At 40.6% G+C, this 21,869-nt stretch overlaps 2 protein-coding genes across 10 annotated transcripts in view; one reads left to right on the forward strand and one right to left on the reverse strand.

Annotated features, from left to right (window-relative positions):
* Window positions 1-3,944, reverse strand: part of HMG20A (high mobility group 20A) — a 44,130-nt gene extending 40,186 nt beyond the window's left edge. For 3 of the 8 annotated variants that reach the window (XR_015259879.1, XM_086757117.1, XM_086757109.1), the window contains exons 1-3: window positions 3,626-3,944; window positions 2,821-3,131; window positions 876-985 (exon numbers count right to left, since the gene is read on the reverse strand). The gene's annotated coding sequence lies outside the window, so the exon portion shown is untranslated. Of the gene's footprint in view, window positions 1-866; window positions 986-2,820; window positions 3,132-3,256; window positions 3,276-3,625 lie in introns of those variants that run through there. The other 5 variants (XM_086757110.1, XM_086757112.1, XM_086757111.1 and 2 more) reach the window with 5 other exon arrangements.
* Window positions 3,945-4,099: 155 nt separating this feature from the next.
* Window positions 4,100-21,869, forward strand: part of PEAK1 (pseudopodium enriched atypical kinase 1) — a 115,027-nt gene continuing 97,257 nt past the window's right edge. For both annotated transcript variants that reach the window (XM_086757077.1, XM_086757078.1), the window contains exon 1: window positions 4,100-4,290. The gene's annotated coding sequence lies outside the window, so the exon portion shown is untranslated. The remainder of the gene's footprint in view (window positions 4,291-21,869) is intronic.

The raw sequence follows: 21,869 nt of genomic DNA on the forward strand, positions 1-21,869 counted from the left end.
CTGTAGCCAGGCAATAATACAACATGGCCAACATTGCAGATGATCTTGCCAATACCTCTATTGGCAAGATACTGACCTACATCACTAATAAAAGTTTAGTTACCACTTGCATGGTATAATCAAAGTAGACAGCAACTAGCCTTAGCTGCTTTAACGAACAAATTATAGATAGAAAGGGCATTTTATTAGGGTTCATGAAAAACTAGGAAAAAGGAAGAAGACAATCTTTTTTCATTCACCTACTGTCCTCAAAATAGTACATATACGTTCCCTTGAGTTACACTTCTCTGTCACAGATCATTATCAGAAGAGTATCCCCATTACTTTAAGTGCAGCCTCTTCACCTGTGCTCTAACATCTAACAGTTTCTCACAGGACATGCCACAATACTAAAAAAAAAAATCAGCACAACTCTGTGCACGATTCAGTAATGGTGAGTGGGAGTACTTAGGTTTTCAACCACAGCCAGGGAAGGGCAAGAGGTACAGTAGGAATTCAGAAACCTGTATCAACTTGTTTAAGTGAAACATGCTCTAAATTTGTCTGCAACCTTTGGCCCAGTCAGTAGCAAGCTTGAAAAAAAATCTCATCCAAGAATTGGCCCTAAAACAAATCCTATTTAATGAAAGAGAAGCACTTACAATGGAAGGCTGAGCTTGCTTTGGCAGGTAAGGAAGTGCACCTTAATAACTGGTCACACCTTGATTCTAAGTGACCTGTTATTTAATTACACGGTGAACAAATGCACTAACAAAGAAAGCTTACAAAGTTAACTTGAACACATTAGTTTTCAATTTTCTCATTTCCTGTGCTTTGATACTAAGAACAACTTTCTGATGTGAGTACAAAGCAAAAACACAGCTCACAGTCATTACTTTAATTCAGAATTCTAGGAGTATGGGGAAAATCAGCATGTCTTCTCATTTGTCTGCACAGTCGCTGGTAATCAGACACAGAAAGCCTGGGCTTATCGAGGGAAGATGTCCTGCAAGAACAGAAGACAGAAGACAATAAGAATCCCTCTCATCCTGGTTACTTTATTGCAAAGTACTAGAATTTGTTATAGCAACTTCCTAACAGTCAAGTACACAGAGAGCTGAACCCTATTCTCAAGTGCTAGAGAAACTTCTCTCTAAGAAACATGATTCTCTTCTCCCTTTCTGAGCCGTAAAAGGTGTACTTGTCACTTTACCCTCACCATGAGCAACTAAAGGAAAAAAAAAATTTACAATCAAGATTCCTATTTTGAAAACTGCTAGTATCCTATATAAAAGCTAACAAGAAATTTAAGACGAATTTGAATACTCTGCTTTAGCCATCATTTCTAAGCCTAAATCTCCTTAGCGTGAGTAGTCTCAGCTTCTATGTTAAGACATGCCAGATTTCTAAGGACAGAAAAACCCTTTTCCCTCTATTTCCTGGGCTCCAAAGTTGCAGTATTTGCCAGTGACTGGTATAGTTTTAGAAATGCTGAGTATCTCATCCCTTCTAACAAGCAACATAGGTCTGTGAGAAAACAAAACAAAAAAAAAGATGAAACAGCATTTCATAGAGTAGTTTGGGTTGGAAGGGACCTTTAAAGCCCATCCAGTCCAACCCCATGCAAGGAGCAGGGACATCTCCAACCAGATCAGGTTGCTCAGAGCCCCGGCCAACCTGGCCTCGAATATTTCCAGAGATAGTGCATCCACCACTTTTCTGGTCAACCCGTGCCAGTGTTCCACCAGCCGCATTGTTAAAAATGTTTTCCTTATGTCCAGTCTGAATCTGCCTCCCTCTGTTTTAAAGCCATTAGCCCTTGTCCTATCGCTACCAGCTCTGCTAAAGAGTTTTTCCCTGTCTTTCTTACCAGCCCCCTTTAGGTACTGAAAGGCTGCTATAAGCTGTCCCCAGAGCCTTCTCTTCTCCAGGCTGAACAGCCCCAACTCTCTCACCCTTTCTTCATAGAAAAGGTGTTCTAGGCCTCTCATTTCACTAATATCTTCAAACACCAGACTGTTTGTGTCCCTACACATATGGCTTGAATTTAAAAAAAAAAAAAAAAAAGAAACAGGTCATGAAAATAAATTATTTGTTTTCAACAGCTGGTTATGGTTATATTCTTATGAAATTAAGAATGATCACTTCAGAATAACATACGTAAACTTGCTAGAGCACAGTTCCCCCAAACTCTTGTGCCCAGTTCTGTCACTACATGACCTTAGGCAAGCTTAGTCCACCTACACAGAAAAGAATGATGTTCTCAAAGATCTAACAAGAGTTTACCTGCTGAAAAAGGCAGTAACAGTAACCCACTGAAAAAGTTTCCCCTTCTGTGGCAGTAGCTCTGACATGACACCCAGCTTCTACTCACTTAGAAGAGAGTAGTCCTAACCAAGTTTCGGAACCTAAGTGCTCTAGAACAGTGGTCTCTCAAGTGGGTCACACATGCAGGACAATCCACTGAGGTGTGGGGAAAAAAAAAAAAAAAAATTGAAAATATTATTTTTAGTGTTATAAAAGTAATGTTTATTTCACCTTTATCTTATTGTTCCTTAATGTCTATTTTTTAGTATGTTTTATAATGCATAAATCAGTACCTGTATATAATTGATAAATATACATATATTGGGAGTGCACACTAAAAAGGTTTTTTTTGTGACAGCCATGTACAGCCAAAAAAACTGGAGGCCACTTCTCTAGAAAGCAGAAGCTCCCTTTCCCCGTGAATAGGGTTTTCCTTATTTCTACTGAACGAAAAAAAAAAAAAAAAAAAGAGGATTTCTATTCGTTCTGCCTTCCCTCATTTTCCAAGATGCCGCTAAGTTAACACCAACTTACACAAATCTTTCTCACAATACGAATTTGGGGTTCTTTCCTTTGAATATCTCCAACAGCCAGCTCTGCATCCACTCCTAGCTCTTTTCAAAGGTCCAACACCACGACACCAGTCAGATTCACTTTGCTCCAGGAAGCCAGGACCAGGCCAGTTTCACTTTAGTGCGGGTATTTCAGGGGACTTGAATGAATGGCGCCTCACAAGGCACGTGGCTCCAGTGGTTTCAACTCTAGGCTCGGGGTTTTTTTTGCCACCTCAACGATAAGAAACTCAAATCCTTCAGGAACAGGCAACTGAATGTGAAAGCCTATTACTGAAAAGAAGCATCAAAAAACCATACCATGATAAATGACCTGCTTGACAAGGGAACAATAAATGGACATAATAAAACAATAAATAAATAGAATTAAGGACCCATCGAATGTTATTTTCTCTTACCACTCTGCGGGAGCAGAGGATGAGGGCTAAAGGAAGAACACAGAGAGCCAAGTGCCTAGACCCTCACCCAGCTCTTCCCCCTCACCCACCGAGATCCTCCCAGCCCCTCTCACGGCAGCCAGGTATCCCGCCAGCAACTTCGGGCCGCGGGCAGGGCGAGGGGCCGGCAGCGAAGCTTGTCGGGCCTGGCCGCTGGCGACGGCTGGCCCCGGGCCGCCGGCAGCACCGTGAAGGGGGCCGCTGCCCGCTGCCCACCGCGGCGGGAACGAGGCGCCCGCCGAGGCCCTTCTCCCGCCCCGGACGAGAAGAGGAGGAGAGAGGAGAACAGAGGAGAGGAGAGGAGATGGCCCCGCGGCCCTCCCTACTGACCTGCCGGGGTGCCTCTCCCACAGGGCCAAGGGGTCGCCCCACGGAGCTCACCCCGCTCAGCCCGCCCAGCCGCTGCCGCCGCCGCCTTCGCGCACACAGGCGCATCACCGACAGCTTCAGCCCGCTCGGATCTCTCCGCCTCAGCCTAGCCCCTCTCGCCTCCCCAGGAGAAGCCTCCCAGGGAGAAGCTCACCCCAACCGAGCCGGCAGCACCCACCGCCCCTCTTTGCCCAACAGCCCGGCGCGGAGCAGGTGCTTAAACCGCACAGCTGGACTACTTTCTCTCCTCCGGCGGAAGCACATTTCCTGCCTGAGAGCGCAGGCGCGCGAGACTATTATTTTTTTAAAGGGTCGGGCGGCGCGGGGGGCGCGAGGCATGCCGGGGGTTGTAGTCTTCCCTCCGGCAGCCCCGCCCGCCCGGTGCGCGCGCGCGGCGGGGGCGGAGCCGGGCCGCGGCCGGCGGCGCCGGGAGTGAGTTGTTGCGCGCGGGCGCGGCGGTGGCAGCGGCAGCCCCGTCCGCCCCGTCCCGGGAGTGGGTTCCTCTCCGGGGCCCGGCGGCCGCGGGACCCGGCCCTGACACAGCTCTCCTCGGCGCGGCCGCCACCGCCTTCCCTCCCTTGCCGCCTGCGGGAGGCGCCGCGGGGCTGGGGAGCCCCTTTGCCCAGGTGAGGGGCCGCTCGCAGCCCGGGGGCGGGAGGGAGGCGGCGGGGTTGTGGCGTCGGGGGGGGGGGGGGTGGCGGCGCCGCTCGCTGTGAGGGGAGGCGGGGGGGGTGGCGGCCTCGTGCCCTGCCCGCGCCGCCGGCTCGGGTTTCCTCAGCGAGGCCCCGGGCGGGGGGGAGCAGCCGGGCACAGCCCCCTCCCGCCCCTCCCGAGGGGGGTCCCCGCCGGGGCCCTCCCCGCCCATCCGCCGCGGCCCGGACGGGCGGCGCTGGCCGTTGCTGCGCCCGGAGGGGTCAGGCTGACGCCGCCAGCCGCCCCCCGGGGCCCTGCGCCGCCCTCGCCCCCAGCCGCGGAGCTGGGGCCCCCGGGTCGCCGGCGGGGGCCCGCGGCGGCGCTGGGCGCTTTCCCCTGCCTGCAGCCCGCCTGGAAGTTTTGCGACGTGACCCTGTGAGCCTGCGCTGGGCGGCCTCGGAGCTGGCACCTTCTAGGAATTTCGGGACGATGGAGCTGCTGTAGGAGCCAGGTGGATGCTGTCCCTGTCGGGGCTCTGTCCCTGCTCTGTCATTACTGCCTGTTCCTGACTTAAAAGAGTTTACGTGTTAGCGTGCCCCTCTGTAGCTCCGTTCCACCCTCCTTTCAGGATTTCCCTGCTTGCTTTTCCCTTGAAGGTTACTTTGGACTTTTAGGTGGGTCGGTCCGTTTGCCTGTTTGCGTTGCGGGTGAAGCGGAGGCTGGACTGGAAAGGCTGGGATTTGCGCTGGGACAGCGAGTGGGGCCATGTAAATCCATTGCAGTGCCTAGTTACTTACCGAGCAGCTGATACCTAGCACGGAATGGCCGGGCTGTGCCTAGGTGAGCATGGTGGATCTCTGACCTCGAATTTAATAGCGGTCCCTTCTCTGAGAACATAATTTCAGATTACTTTGGGTCTCTGCCATTTTATTTTGTAGAGTGTGGCTTTCTTTCTGCTTTAATCACTTCATAGGAGGTTTCGAAGTTTTTCCCCTTGCTCGTCATGGCTTAAGCGACAAGTCTGGTGTCTGCTAAAGCTCTTTATTCTTGGATATTTAGGGAAAAAATAGTACACAAGATGTATGGGCAGGAAGGAAGGAACACAAAGTTGTCTTAGGAGCCAAGACTTTATGGAATTCTAATAATTAGGCTCTATAGTTAGAAAGTTTACTTCAACTTGTATAAAATTGCCAGCTGAACAACTGCCTTTGTTACAAATTAGATGCATTTAATTCTGTGTGACTTTTGTTTGACTTAAAATCTCATCTAGATGGTTTGATTCTAGTGGTGTAGCAAAGCAGGAAATAGTTGTGGATTTTTTGATTTGGTCATTTTAACTAGTTAAAGCTCTTAATCTAGTTTTACACTGGCTTAAAAGGTTTTGTTTGTAAAGCAGCTAAGATGATTTATCCAGATGAAGCGTCTTCCTGGCAGAACTACTGCTCCAGTGTGTTTTCAGGAAAGCCTCATTTTGTTCTCTAAAATGTAGAAGTATGCAATAAGTGAATTATCAATTTTTCCATGAGTAACTTTCCATGATTAATCTTATGTATTCATTTCATGATGGGTTTACCTTATTTGTTAGGCTATCTCATGTAGATTACTTAATTCACAGACTTCCTGAATGGCTTTTTTAGATTGTTATGTTTGGCTCGAGTGCCTCTTCCTCACCTGAACAGCAGTGGCAGGTAGGGAGTGATTCCGGAGCCTGGGCAGGAGGTAGCGGCTGCAGAGCGAGGAGCAGCAGGCTTCCCTGCCTGGCCATGCTGCCAGTAGGCACTTTCACCCAACTGCCCATGGGTGGAAATGAGCAATTGATCAGAGAGCGAGCTTCACTCATGGATACAGTGTTTGCATTTCCTTCTATTTTAGAACATATGTTAACTATGTAAATAAATATACAGTTATTCTGAAACAACAGCGTTCCCTATGTATCAGTGGTTCTCATGGTTGCTTTAGTGAAAGAGAGAGCGAAGAGGCAAAATACCATTTCAACTTCTTAGGTAATTTGTGTTTCTGACTTTTCAACTCTTTACCAAAATCTACTTGCAAATATATTTACCCAAATATGTTTTCTTTCCTATTTACCTTCCAAATAAAGGAATTGATTGGAATCAATCATTTAAAGAAAAATGGGGGGGGTTCCAACCGTGCTGTTTGACTAAGCAGCTCCTAAATGTTTTCTTGCCTAAATAGGATAGTAAAGTATTAAGATAAGTATTGTAAGTTATTGATTAGGGTGGCAGACATTGGTAATCACTGTTAACCCTCCGTATTGTCCTAGGAAAAATATGTATGTGAAAAGCTTACTGTAAGCTGACAAGTTGTAACATGTTTTCTCTGCCTTGTTTGTGAATTTATACTCCCATGTCTCTTACTTTACTTTCCCTTTTTCCTGTTCAGTTTTTGTTCTTAGGTTTCCCTTTTTCCTAGAGTTGCCTCTCATCTCAGTTTAGAATTAGACCCTCCCATCCTTGCTAGTTGCCTGTGTTCTGTTTCCCCTTTTCTCTGAAGGGATCTGCAGCTTTATTCCTTGCTGCTGCTTTTCTTGTTCTAGTTCCTTTCTGATGAGATCTGATTTCAGTGTCGTTAACTCAGTAGTCCTTTCTCTTTTTCTGGATGTATGGCTGTTAGACCCGCTTTTCCACAGCCCTTGGAAACAGAGCCCAAAAAGTCTAAACTGGCGACTTCTAGGTACGGATCAGAGATGAGCTCTGTCTCCTGCCAGCTTCCACGCTGTTCCCACTTCCTGTGCTGCTGCAGCTCCCGAGGAATCCTGCCGAGCTGCTCCTTCCCATGCAGTCGGTGTGTCATAGCTGACATTCGGGTATGAGCAGGATACTGAAACGCAAATGACACGGGTATAATGCGGAGATAAGTGTTGCACTTGTGGAAAGCACAGGTAAAGTGAATGTTGTGAGTACATGTGAGGTGAAAAGAGATAGTGAAGAAAACACCTGACACAGGGAAACTGAAAATAAAACTTTCTCTTTCTGCTATTAATATGTGATAACTCCAGAAGTTTTTTAACCTACTTGCAATGTAAAAAAAATCATAATCTGTTAGACATGCTTTGGTTTATTAGTTGAAGCAAGGTTCAAAGAAATAATGTGAAGTTATTTGTAGCCATATGTAGGTTTACTGGCTGTTACTGGTAGCCAAAAATCACCAGTGAGGCAAAATCCACTCTGTATGTATGTAAAGTAATGTGAATTTTGGAGGAGGATGTGTGTGACCCTAGTCCACAGGCAAAGGAAAGAGGCTTTGGATTCTCCCTGCTAATCCCAGGAACGGTTGATGGAGCATGGTGCCACTTTCTGTGATTGTGTTGCCTATGGTAGGCTGGTACAGAGACCTTGTCTGTAGAGTTTTTTGTTGGTATTACCAGTTCTCCCACCCTTCTGTGCTCCCACACATGACCACTGTTTAAGGGCATCGCGTGGGGATTTACATTGGCCTAAGGCTGAAATATTTTCATTGTTTCATATGTATCAGCACAATAATGTAGAATTTCCATTACCATACAATTCTAAATTTAGAGTGGAAAAATACAGACTGCAAACTGGATTAAGACTTGCTAGTTGACTTTCACTATTTTAAAGCGGGGTGAAGTAGAACAAGTAAAGAGAATACACTGAGAAGAATGAGAGCTTTAGTATTTCTGAAGTGTTAGTGACAAGGATAAATTACTTGTTTTTCTTGCTAGCAATTCTAATTAGTTGTCTTATATTTGAGATGCAATTTCAATAAGTTGAGGCTTAGTATCATAGGCTATGTGTTTCCTTTGGGATTTTCCAAATCATATGCAGAAATTATCAACCATGTGAGAAACTTCCGGTCTTCCTTTTTCCTGAGATAAGTGGCTGAGTCACTAAAGAAATTTCTTTCCCCATATCTCTTTAAGTGGACTGAGTTGATTTGAGATTGCCTGATGGTTGAAAATGTGGATAGAGGAAAACTACATAGTGGATGTCGCTCTGAGGTCACTTTCTTTAAATTGATTTTCTTATGGGACCGCGTGGGCTATTATAAAAGTCACCACGTTAGCTTTTCAAACCCTGAGTTACAAAACAGCTTTACCGCAAATGTTTTTGGGTTTGTCTGCTCAAATGACACCAAGAACAACAGAATTTCAGAACCCCTCTGGAGCCTGGTTCACCATTCCTCTCCTCCCTGTAATTGCATATTGCTATGCAAAATCAGTTCTGAAGCACACTGCTTGGAGAAGTATTTTGTAATCAATCTGTAACTGATTATTTTTTTTAAGGGTTTAATTTGGGGAAAAATTGTAATCCTGACTTTTTGTGTAAGTACTTGGAAAAATCTCCCAATAGCAGATCCCTTCTCGGGCTTGCTGCTCATGCCTGCACTGCTCATGTATGGGCCTGGCCTTAGCCGAGATGCTTTTGCAGGAATTATAGCAGCAGTCACAAAGATTACAGTTATGTTTGTTGAACATCTGCACTTTGATCACTGAATAGTTATGTTTATATTTCAAAGATGTGTAAATATGAGGTGTAAAAAGTATTTAACAGCATTCATTTGCTATCTGTACCTCAAAATGTCTTCAGAATTCATGTTTTTTCCTACTTACAAGTCTTTTTCTTAGCTGCCGGCTTTTAGAGCAGGGGATGTTTAACTTCAGTGTAAAATGCTCAACAGGGGGGAAAAAATGATTCTATCATTGTAAGGTGCAAAAAAAATTATAAATGTTGCCTGGGAAAGATGTTTTAAAATCTTTCCATTTGCAAGCTTTATCCCACATTTTACTTAAGAGTAATGTTTCAGTAAAAAAAAAAACCTTACATGCACTTAAATGCTGAGAAATGCTCAGCCATCTTAATGCAGTCACTTTTGACTGCAGGAGACATTCTTAGCAAAGTTTTTGGAATCACAGTAAACAAATGGATAAAAATCATGCCAGGCTAAACATTGTCGGATTCTAGCAGTACTTACTTTAGTAACATCTTGTCTGATACACCAGTTCAGTGTGGTGCTAAGAAGTAAGATCACTGACTTCATGAGGTTAGTGCTATTTCAGAAAACACTGCTACTAGCACATGATTTGCCAAGTGCAACCTTATTGGTCTTTAAGCAGATTTGGATTATTGTAGTATTTCGTAGAGGTTCTATAGGAAATGATTTAGTGATACAGACACAGTTTGACCTTAGATGTTTTTATAAAATCATTAAATAAGTGCCCATCTCAATCCTAGAATGTTCTTTCTTGGATAGATGCCTGTATTTGTACAGGCCTCTTGCAAAGCTCACCAAAGAAGGAAGATGGGGTATAATACAAAAGATGTAAATTCTGCATGTATATATTTATATCCAGTCTTCCGGCTCTGAGGTTCTTCCTGTCAGAAAAACCTTCATACACATTTAAAAGACATTTAAATGTAGGGTATGAAAATGAACGGATATAGACATCCTTCTGCACTGACTTTGTGTATGTTCCCTCATTACTGTAAGTCTCTCTACATATCACAGATGCTCTTGCTGTTGTCTCAGTTGCCACATAGCCTTGTAGCGAGTACCATCGTTTTGCTTTTATCCTTGTTGGTGTCCTTTCTGTGGGCTTTTTTTAATGTGGCAAGAAGAAGGAAGAACAGTTTTTAAAAGGAGAAATATTATAATCTCCCCCTCAAATTAACCAGTAAATTAAAAAACACCCATGTCTGACAGTAATGGAAACACTTAAAAATCCTGTAGCTCTTGAGTTGAAACTGTCCTTGTGTAACTATTCGTCTGGTAGTACTTTTTTTTCCCGAGGCAAGTTTGGCCTTTCTCTCTACCTTGTATTTGCTCCTAATTGTCTTCTGCAGAATAACCCCTGAGCCTGTTTGGAACCCCATTGAAATCACTGAGCCTCTCTGTAAAGGCTCAAAATTACGTCAGTATTGCTTTCATGAAGAAGTTTAATGCAAATATATACAAGCTCAGAGAGAATAAGTATTGGTATAGTTTTCTATGGACGAGTAAGTCATATTGTGTAATTGTTGTTCCATTTCCTTTAAGCCTTAATTAATTGTCTTTCTCTGCCTCCCCCATCCAGATTGGGTAGTTTTGCTTAAAAACAGGTTGCACAATATTCTCCAGTCTCAGACTTTAAGTCTGTAACTATATGGTTAAAGAGTGTGACTCCTGCTGTTTGGAATGATCCTTGGAGAAGATAGTTTATTTGATGACTTTTGTACTGTAAACTGTAGACATTCTCGGTTTTTAGAAGCAGGGAGATAGAGAATGTGGGGCACGTGAAGGCTCTCGATGTGATCGGTTACATGTGCTTTGATGGTGCGGCAGTTTGCGGTCTGTTGTAGTCAGTGGAACAACTCGCTGAACTTGGCGTTAAGTATACATCCAAGGTGTAAATGCTGACTATTTTACAGCTTTGTACTATTTTACAGGATTTTTTTGTAAAATCGTGTTTTCATAATGTGGGTTTTTTCACAATTTGGTTGTTTAAAGGGCTGCAATGTCACATTATTAGCAAGAAAGTCTCAAACCTGTGCTCCTGCTGATGAATCTGTCAGTGATGTATTTCTCAATTTTAACAGCAACATGTAAAAAATATTACGGCAGGCCTTCTTAAAATGAGTTACTCTTATTTAAAGGTCACAATCTCTGGCTAGAAAAGATTGCTTAGGAAGCGATAAAAACGGAGGTGCATTAGGACAAAGCTTGCTGAAGCCTGAAGTGCTCTTGTGCCTGTGAATTTTGCCTGGTAAGTATTTCTTGTACAGCAAGGGCAGTATCCCTGTTAGAGAAAATGTCAGTACAAGCAGAGCTTAACGCACATTTCATTTACCCTGTAATCTGCATTGGTTCTGGCCGCGATATCGTAATTGTATCTTGCTCCATCAACCTGTTGGCAGGTCGGGTCCTGGTTCATGGTTCCTTACAAGTTAACCCACTTAGCTTCCTAGAGCAGGAGCGAACCTCTTCGTTAGGTGGTTCTTTCAGGAGGATTCTTCGGAAACTGGTACATCAGAAGGGATGTTGCACTCTGGTATATAAAGTACCTGTTTTTAGCAGTTGATAGATACTGTTAGTAACAGTTGCCATGAAAAATCTCCTGCAACAGCTTTGCAGGTTTAAGGTGAGATTGCAAAGCGGTGAGACCGAGATTCCTCAGCTGCACTGGAGCTTTAGTCATGGTGAGTTCTCCTGTGTTCTCTGTCATTATCTCTGTTTTTCTGCTTGTTGGAATGTGAGAAGTGTTTGATTGTTTTGTTTGTGCAGTTGTTTTCAAAGAGAGCAGCTGAATCAGGTTCCTTTCTGATCGGTATTGCCACTCAGCATCAGTATGGAATTGAGTAAATACATTCTTTAAATACAGTATTGCAAATTGTACTAGGTTGCATCATATTGTAAATAGCAAGAAGTGGTGCATTTAAAAAAAAAACAAAATAAAACCAACAAAAAACCCAGTCCTTACCTCCTCTTTTTTTTTTTTTTTTTTGTTTTACAAGTCTGTAATTTTTCTTTGTAGTGCATGATGACGATAACATTGCAGGCTTTTTTCCTACTCTGTCCTTTGCAGATTGACTTCATTGCTTATGGTTGTACATTATCTTTGTTTATCAGTGTAAATCAACAGAGCTATTCCTGAACAATGGAGATAGCAATGGATAGCCCTTTTGAAGCCAAATTTGCAGACGGTGAAACTGTGTTGTATGGAAACATGTTGAAAAAGATAACCAGTACGGGTTATCAGGGGGTTCTACTCAACCCCCTACAGAGGAGATTATGGAAAAGGCTGTGTAATAGCATTTTCTAAAATATTCCTACGCAGCTGCCAGGGCACTTGATGGAAGGTTCGTGCATACACTAATAATTCATATGGGAAATAAGAGTAAACAGATGAAATAGCAAGGCAGCAGCATTTAAATGTAAGTGGGAATTAGACTTCTTACAGTTTCAAATGTTACGTAATCGGTTTTTTTTCCATAGAGTTGAATACCTGCAATTCTTTGCAAATTAAGTCACGGTCTGTCTACATAGAAAGCTGATTTTGGGTGCCTTCATATGAAAGTTGTTAAACGTCCAAACAAAATTAAATATGTAGAATGCAGAAGGAAATATGAATCCATGTAATGAATAATGTTGGCTTCAGTGGCAAGCGCTGCTTACTGAAAGGGGTTAGAAGTTCAGCCAGTAGTCCCTGAAATGGTATTATGTGGATAATACACTGAATTTTTTTTATATCGTGCTGGCTGAAAGAGCTAGTGTACTTTTTCCATTAAAACAATCACAGAAAAAAGGCTGACAATATATTGGAAAAATGAGAAGCTGGTATTGATTCATAGTTACAGTGATTGTGCTGGATGTAAATAGCTGAGCTGTGGATAAAAAAAAAAAAATTGAACAAGTCAAATAATTGAAAATCAGTATCAGTTTCTAAACAAATGTATGTTCTGCTTTTCCAAAAATCATCATATTGTTGTGATTTTAGTGTATACATTATAGAAGAGCATTCATCAGCAGTCTCTTATCAGTCAATCTCTCCAGAGCAGATGGATATGTCTTCTTAGATTTCTCTGTATTGTAATGAGCGAGATGCTTGTCCACTCAAACTTGTATTTCAAGTGATACGTGAACAGTCTTTATTATATTTTTTAAAAATGTTCTTCCCTTTTTGTGAATATGAGGCAACAGAGTATTTCTTATCATTTTTATTTGGCTTTCTTCTGCCCACTTGCAAAATGTCTGTAATTTAGATATTCTAAATTTGTAGATCGCAGCTACTTTTAACTTTGTTGATTTTGCCACATGGGTCAAGGTTTCTTTTCCATCACTGCTTTTCCATAAGCTCTCACAGAAGTTTGAGGTAATTGTTCTGCAGGGAGGATAAATGTATATTAAATATATGCATGTTCATTAGGTGATACACAGTAAAATATCTGCCCTGCCTTTATAATCTCTTAAGAGTTCTGAAAAATTATTTATAGTGGACAATTAAAAGCCTGGGCAACTCCTGTATCCTTCCTAGAACTGATCAGTGTAGGACTTGTGATCTCATAGATGCATCTGCAGTCTTCAGTCTGTATCTCTAATAGATTTTTCTTGAACATGGTTGGTTTTTTTTCTTGGCTGTGGTTTTATGATCTAGTTTAGAAGTGAGAGCTGTCACACCACAAAAAAGAAACTTTGTTCATTAGTTTGAGAGATGAACTAAACCTCAATTTGTATTCTGAGAGCTTAAAAAGTACAAGAAGAATGGAAAATTCTATCTCCACAGGGCACCTTTCTCAGACTGATAAGGAGCATGCTCTATACATCACATTAACTCATCGCTTTCATATCCTTGGGTGTACGTGACATCGTCATTGAAGGCCAGAAAATATGCAGAGAGTAAAAGCGATGTGATTCTTGAAATTAATTGAGCAGTACCTGAAAAATCAGAAATCTACCCTTTAGTATAAGGTAAAAAAATACTGAAATGTAAACCCACCTTCCTTATTTTTTTTCCATGAGAGAGAAAAGTGGAGACTTCTAATTATTAAGATAACTATCTTTCTAAGAGCTGCTATGCTAATTGACGCAACCTTAACATGTCTGCGCTGTTTTAGAGGGTATGCTAGGACCTGTGATAAGCTTTTCCTTTTGGAAAAGCTGTACACAATGTGAAAATAGAGGGAACATCATCTCTTCTGCCTGTTTTAGATGTGTTGGAATAAATGTGCCTTTCTAAAAGGGTTTTTTTGCATATTTTTCAGATGAGCAACTCTCTTGAGCTTTGTGCTTTTTTATTACATAACATTTATTTTTTAAAAAGTTCTAAACATGACCTCAGACTTGTTTTTTTTTTTTTTGTGAAGTATTTACTGCCTGTAGTTTGTAAAACCTTGAGAGATTTTCCTGTCTTCTAGCCCTGCAAGACCTGTAGTCCCCCACAGTTCATATTGGAGGCTTAAATCTGCAGTCTTTTGAGAACAAAATATTTTCTTTAGTACTTCTAGAATTCAAAATCATTGGAATTTGTTCTGTATAAAATTATAACTTCCCGAGAAAATACTGGCACAAACTGTGGAAGCTGTTTTTGTAACATTTGTTCAAATTACTGATTTTTTTGCTTTATTTCTTCTTTGCTTCATAGTTGGAGGATAGTGGACAAAGAAAGCTTGAAGGCGAGGGGCCTACTTTGGAATCTGGCAAAAAGGTGATAACTTAGGAAAAAAAAGTATGCGTTTTGGGGATGAAAAAAAAATCACAGAACTGAAGAAACAATTTGAGGAGCTGTGGCTTATTTTGTTGTTTGGCTCTGCAAACTAGTCACTTCTGGCATTTTCATGCACCAGCTTCTGCTAATTCATATCTTGCATGTAAGCATATATTTATAGTTTTGTAGAAAACAGTTATTAAAAGATCCGGTTTAGTACTTATGAAAGTTAAGCTATATAATTTCTGTTGATAGTTGAAAAGGACTGTCTTGATTGTAAATATCTTTGCCCATGAAGATTTTGGACAGACATGATCATTCTACACTACATTGCTCTGAAATCCACAGGTTAAGAAAATATTTACATCTCAAAATCAACTTTTTAGTGTTATTGGGAAGAAATATTTTCTGCAAAATTTCGTTCAAAGAGCAGACTCTTATTATTTTCATGCTGAGAGCTGTGTGTCTGAGCTCGAATTTGTCTGGACGTGTATGTATACCTTACAGACATATTTATGTTGAAGCACCCATTAATGCTGTTAAGAAGTAGTGTTAAATCTCCAGTTATATTCATATTTCAGGAAGAGTCCATTTTTGTCTGTGGAGTAGTGCAGTAGAAGGTAACAGTGATCTAAAAACTCCTCATAGCAGCATATGAACCTAGCATTTCACTGTCTATGTGACTAAAGTTCCCATCTCTTTCCAGAAATTTGGTCTGACTTTGGTTTGCTAATTTTTTTTTCCTTTGAAGTGCTGGTTGAGGAAACATTTAATGAGCATCCCAGCTCTATGTGCATTGGAGGCAGATAGGCAGTAGAGTGAAATGGCTTTTTCAATCATCTCCAATCAAAACCCAAAACTCCACAATTCACTGATTTAACAAATGAGAGAACTAAAAGCTTGCCTGAAGTCAGCAATTATTCCAGCATTTAAAAGAGGACCCAGAACACTCATATTCTTACTTTGCTAAGCCAGCCTTTTGGAAACAGCTATGGTAAATATTTATTTAGTTGCCATAATACAGTGTGGGTATGTCTTCTGACCTCAGCACTCAGGCTGAGTTAGGCTACTGCTTCTAAAAGCTTTTAGTCTTTAGTTCAAATAATGAAGATTTATGACTTTATATCACAAAATGTATTTCTAGAGGCTTATCTTGGCACTGTTATATTTTGTTTTTCTAACTCTATTGTATTGTCATCTTTCTTGTATATCTTGCTGTCGAAGCACATGCTAGGTCATGTGTTATGGCAACCGTAGGTTTTGCTAGTTAAATATTTCTCTCTGAGCTGGAAGAGCTGCACTACGTATCAGAAGCTTGCAGTTAAACCTGCTGATGAGTATTTACTTTTCTCATGGCTGAATATTTCAAGTTAGCATGTGATTTGGGAGTAATGTTGGAATTAACTTCTGTATTGTTCAGCACCAGGAAAAACTTGGAATCTGGGATGATGTTTAGTTTGTTGCTTAGTTTTCAGATTGTTTTAATAAGAAATTTCTATTTTAAAATAGGAGAAGATAACCTATGGCAAATAGATTTTTGCCATTTTTAGGGTGTGGAACAACCTACCTTTAAATTCCCAGATCAGAGACCCAGTAAATACTTTTTAAGTAAGGAAGCCTCATTTTTACAAGTTTCATTGTTGACCTCAAGATCACTTTTTCCATCATTTGTGATGGGATCAAACAGACTGCCTACAAAACAGTAAAATGCATTCAAGCCTTTTGGTATTGTCAGGTCATGACTAAAGCTTGATAAGATGAGAATGACTGGCAGAATGGCATGCACCCATTTTTTTTTTTTTTTTTTAACTCTTCGGTAAAATATACTGAAATCTGAAATAGGGCATAGTGTTCTCAACAGAGTGCTGACTGTGGCAAAGCCTTCTGACAATGCAAACATTCTCACTTGTGGAGCTGGATCGGTTGGAAGCAGCAGTGAAAAAGGCCAAGTGGAAATACCATTAAGCTGTCTGAAACATTTAGTAGCAATGATCTGCATTAAAATAACTTGGGGAAATTGATGCTTTTTAAAATTTCTTTTTCATAAGTTTTCATGTGTGCACCACGGTCTTATCTTGCAGCAAGAAAATGAGGCTCGCTCTGCACTGAGGTCTGAAGCAGGCTGATGTGGCTGATACTTTATTGCAGAGATTTATTTCTTAATCTGCACTGGAGATTTTGAAGTACTGGTTATTTTTTAGCAGGCTGATTTAGCTTTTGTTTGATTTAAGAATATACAGAATGGGGCTGCTGCAATTAGAGCTTGGTGGTAGCTTTTGGCAAGTCCTGAATTATTTGTGCAGTAGTATTGTACTGAGAGAACACGAAGCATTTTGAGGGAGGGGAAATCAGAACAATGTGCTGATTTGCTTGTGTGGGCTAATATGAGTCATTTAGAATGAACTCTTTAAAAAGTTTTTTTTAGGAAAAAATGACAGGCTAACCTTGGATTTCAAATAAATATAAATTGTCTAGCAAGCTGTAAGTCTCCCTTGGATCCACGAGGCTCTAGCAATTCTCCATGGTTTTGGGTCAGCAGTTTACAAACACTGTCTGGACCAATGATCTGTGAAATCAATCTTTGAGTCTTCCTGATGCTGTCTTTGAACACTTTAATTGTTGGCAAACTAGAAATAACTGTTAGGCCTCAGGATAGGATTGTAAAAATACTAGAACTTAAAACATACAGAAAACAAAATGTTAGCTAAAAACATTTGGAAAGTTTATCTTCTCTTTGAATGAGATGGTTTTGGTCTGGAGGTATGTTGCAAGATACTGAACAGGAGAGTTTTAGCAATCTGATGATATTGCATAAATATATTAAAGATGCTTTGTTCATCTTAGAAATTGAAACTACTACACAAAGCAGTCCCTGGCTGGCTAGTTGCACGTTAAAGCTAACATTTTGTGCATTCCGAATACTTAACTGCTTTTATTCTGTGAATGCATAAGATGGATTGATTTATATACAGTGCTTCCTAGTTAGTGAGAAGCCAGTGGTTTTTAAGATGTAAGTTCAATGAAATAGCTGTTCTACATGCCACATGGTCTGCTCCTCTTGTTGTGTAAAGCTGAGCTGTGGTGTTTCCCTCACATCTAGTTTCTTTACCTAGGTTAGTGAAACATGCTTTCTGTTGCTTCAAACATCTGTAACAACTGGCTGATTGTTCCCACTCTGAGCCAAGTTGTGTTTCATATTAAATATTTTTTTTCAGAAACAATTGTTTTGGGAGGAGTTTCTTGCATACTGGCTCCAGCTAGTGTGCTTCAGTCTGGCAGCGTATCTGGATATCACTGTGAAGGGTTCATAGCTTTCTCATTCATCTGTTACCTTTTGCCCTCATGTTTTCTTTCAACACAGCATTGCATGCTTTCTCTAAAATATCTGTAAAATACCATGTGTTCTGGATTGTAGGACTTTCCACTTACTGTGTTGTGGAAATCTTAGTCCTGCCTGTGTGTGCTGAAAAATTGATGGAACCAGTTACAGAATATGAAAATGTTGGCTTTTACTAATGACAAATCAACTGGGAGAAATCAAGTCATGCTTTCAGGTTTAAGAGGCACGTTGGGTGCCTCCCTGAAAACTCAAGCTGTATGCAAGAGCAGCTGTTTGCAGTGTCGCAGCAGTCTGGGACCCGGCCGGACAGGGAGCACTCCCCTTACAAAGACAGGTCTGTCTGAGTCACGTTACATACGTGTTAAAGTTCTTGGGGCTCTCTGTCTAGATGTTAGCTACGTGCGCGTTTAATCTTTGAGGTGTTTGAAAGCTTCTCTAGATATTATTAGAATGGTAGAAAGGAAGTGGGGAAAAAAAAAAGGGAAAACAGACTTACTGACTATTTCAGCAGTTGCTTGCCAAATTACATTTTGGGATTCATTTCTATTTTAAATACAACAGTGGCTGCCAAAGCTGGCAACTGTGATCCCCTCTGGAAGGGGGAGGAGACTTCATTGCTTCTCTGCGGAGAAGGGACATCACTTCATTTTCCTGTTGCTTTGTTTTTCCTATTGTAGTGAACAAAGACATTCAGGGCGAGAAAAGTAGAAAAAGCCATTTTTCAAATCTTTTCCAGAAATTTTACAAAAGAATGGGTTTGATTTATACTTTAAATGTGGTTTCCTGTCTTCTCTCACATCATTTGCATACCTTTTAAAAATACTTTGGTTTAACTTTATTTTATAGGAATGTGTCCTTTCCTCAGCTAGTACTGGTCGGGGTATTGTTTCCTTGATTATTTCCAAGTGCATATAGGCAAGAAGCGATCAAATTTAATCACCAAAGAATTGGCCAGATTTGCAAAAGGAAAGCTGATTAGAATCACTGAGAAAACAGGCTGCACATAGAATAATATGCATGCTTAAGTCACTAAAGCCTACAGTTTAGGAAGATAAGATGGCTGAACAGCAAAAAGGAAAAAAAAAAAAACTGGGAGCCAAAACATATCTGGGTTTTCTTCCTGCCTTTGTCATGCCTCACTTGTAGCCTTGGAAACTGAGACAAAGAGGTTAAGAAACGTACTCATTCTTAAAATGGAGTTAAGATACAATGTACAGCTTATTTTAGTCTTTGCTTCTCTGCAAAGTGCTGTAAGTGAAGTGTGTTGGGTTATTTAATAGTATCATCTATATGATGAACTTGTTTATTTAGGACTTGAGACAATGAACCCACGTTTAGTTGTGTTACTGCGCCTGGCTGTTAGACTGATCTTTTGTTTTAATCTGTCCGTCTTTCCAGGTTATTTCATCATCTCTTCTATCAGCAGGATGTTGGGTGTTTTTGTCAAACTAGACAATTCTCGAACTTTCAGCAGGATGCAAAGTATCTCTGCGCGCTGATGAGTCAGAGCACAGAGGAGATGGTTGGCTATATGCTTTTCAAACAAGCTCTGTTTTTTCCTCAAAGAATACAAACCAAGAATTCAAAGTTGTGGGATCAAAACACTGGAAAGTGTTCTTGGCAAATTGATCAACTGTGAAGTAGTTACGAGCTCTTATTTTTTAAATCTGAAGGTGTCACTTTTAAGTTTACTTAAGTTCTGTACTTAGGGCTTTTGTTTTATAGGCTCTCTGGCTGTTCATGTGCTGTTTATATTAATGCAGCTCATTTGCAGGCAATGCAGACACTTTTAGAAATTGTAAGACTATAGAGACATTTAATGGCTACAGATAAGTTGCACAACTGTGGATGCTATTTATACTTTCCTGCATAGAAAAGAGTCTGTATCGTGAAAATAGGCATAGCTGAATGTTGAGTTATTTTTCACACATTTATTTAGGCTTTTTAATCTTGGTGAGAACTTGCCAGCTTCTAGTTTTACAGGTTAAAAAGTGTGAGCATACCCATATCCTCAGAAGAAACATATAAGGAATTACCCATTAAGAAAATAAGGCTACAACATCATGTGTTGAAGAAAGGAGAGAAAAGATAGATGAGCTGAAGTAAAATGCTTCAAAATCTTAGTAAGGAATTCTAGGAAGCCTCTATAAGATTTCTGGGCTGAGAAGAGTAGCTCCTAAATATGCGAAAGGAAACCATAAGAATTTAAATATGGTCAAAAATAGCCAGGACTTGATAGAAGACAAAGTGAACAGTAACTCACGCAACAAGTTAGTTTACAGGTTAAGGATCTGAAACCCCTGCAAAGCATACCTATCTTCCAGAAGAAAAAAATGTCCAAGCCCACAGCTTTTTATAAAAGACCAATTAAAAGCAATTTCCAACTTTCTAAAATAGGTAAGGAGAAATAATTATAATTTTAATAATTACATCTCAACCAAAGGATCCAGAAAGGGAGCAAGTTATTTGTTCTTTATAGAAGTGTTAATGACGGGAATCTTTTAGAAGTCAACTTTAAAGGACAAAAGGACTAACACAATTATAGGATGTGTAAAATGGAAATTAGGCACTGAGACAGAAGCGGCATTGCTTCAAAGATGAGAGGCCAAGATAAATTAAGAGCTACCAGATACCATCTTCGAAATACTGGAATCTAATATCTTTGACAATTACTGTGAAAAAAAAGTTCTCTGAGAGAAACCATAGGAAATTGCAGACACTATGTAGTTCTGTACTCCTAGCTCAGATATCTTGCACGTAGATTGTGGATAATTTCAAGTTGACCCCCTATTTTATATCTGAAAAGTTACGTAAAATTACTTTGTTATTTAAAATATCTCAGAATCCTCCTACATCCTCTAGAGATTTAGTTGCAACATTGTAGTTTGTTCCCTTTTCTCCCCTAATGCTCTAAAATCCACAAGCTTGTTCTGTCTCAGATTGGTATCTCTTATGGGAACCGGGGGATAGGTTTGGGGGGTGAATTATGAAGTAATTTGATCAAGGGCTCAGAAGATATGATCTTTCCACTCTTTTTCTTCCCTTGTAATGTCAACACTGTGGTTTTTAAAAAAATAATAATTTGCACGTATACTCTGAAATTCCAACTTTGGCTCTGACTTGTCCTAAGCTGTTAGCACTTTGTTGGGGTTGATCTGATACAGGTTACTATTTGACAGCTCTTGTCCCTCTAAGAAACTGATTTCTAAATTATATATTACAAAAGCTTGATCAAAAGATTAAAGCTTGAACTAATAAGATGAATAACTTACTGACATCAAAGAGAAAATGGAATGGGGCAAAGCTGAGAGCCTGGAGCACTGATGTGTTCCCAAAATCTTTCTTGTGGATGACTATTGGTGACCATTGCGTGTGTCTTGTTGCCACTACTATTTCTAAAAATAAGATTCTTTACTACAAAAAAAAATGGTTAACAAAGATTCTTTCAGAATATTTAATCACTTATATTGTTTTTTTTTTTCTTCCATTATTTATGAAGTTCTTACATCTGCCAGCAACATTCCCTCAACTTGGTTCTTCTCTCTGTTGGTGCAGATTGATAAATTCTTTCTAGATCCAACTGGAACGGTTGAAAGGGATATTGTCCCTTACTTTTCAGTGATCCCTCCACTACAGCTTACTGCCCATGTATCTGAGATGCAGCACAGAGTTGCAATACCTCTTAGCTGATTTCAGTACAGAGTGAAGCACATTAGTTTACTGTTAGGAATTTAAACATCTTAAACTTTTAACTTGCTTTACTTCGCACTGAAATAAGCTTGCACAGTCATTCACTGTATTCTCAGTGAGAGACAGTGGCTTGATAAATCACTCCTGACAATCTGACAAGAGCAAGTTTTTACTTCCTGACCGATACCTTTAGCCAACTCTCGAATGATGCGTGTTTTCCATTCTTCAGATAACTGGTGGTGTGAGAAAACAATACATGGATGCAGTAGGAAGATCTATAAGCCTGCTTCTTTAAGACAAAAGTTGTTAGGCTGAGTGAAGAGCAACTGGCTGTGCCTCTCCTCTATTTGACAGTATACCTCTATTGCATAAACCCAGAA

Source organism: Chlamydotis macqueenii, chromosome 12 (assembly GCF_036417535.1).
Source record: "Chlamydotis macqueenii isolate bChlMac1 chromosome 12, bChlMac1.mat, whole genome shotgun sequence".
Taxonomy (NCBI): Eukaryota; Metazoa; Chordata; class Aves; order Otidiformes; family Otididae; genus Chlamydotis; species Chlamydotis macqueenii.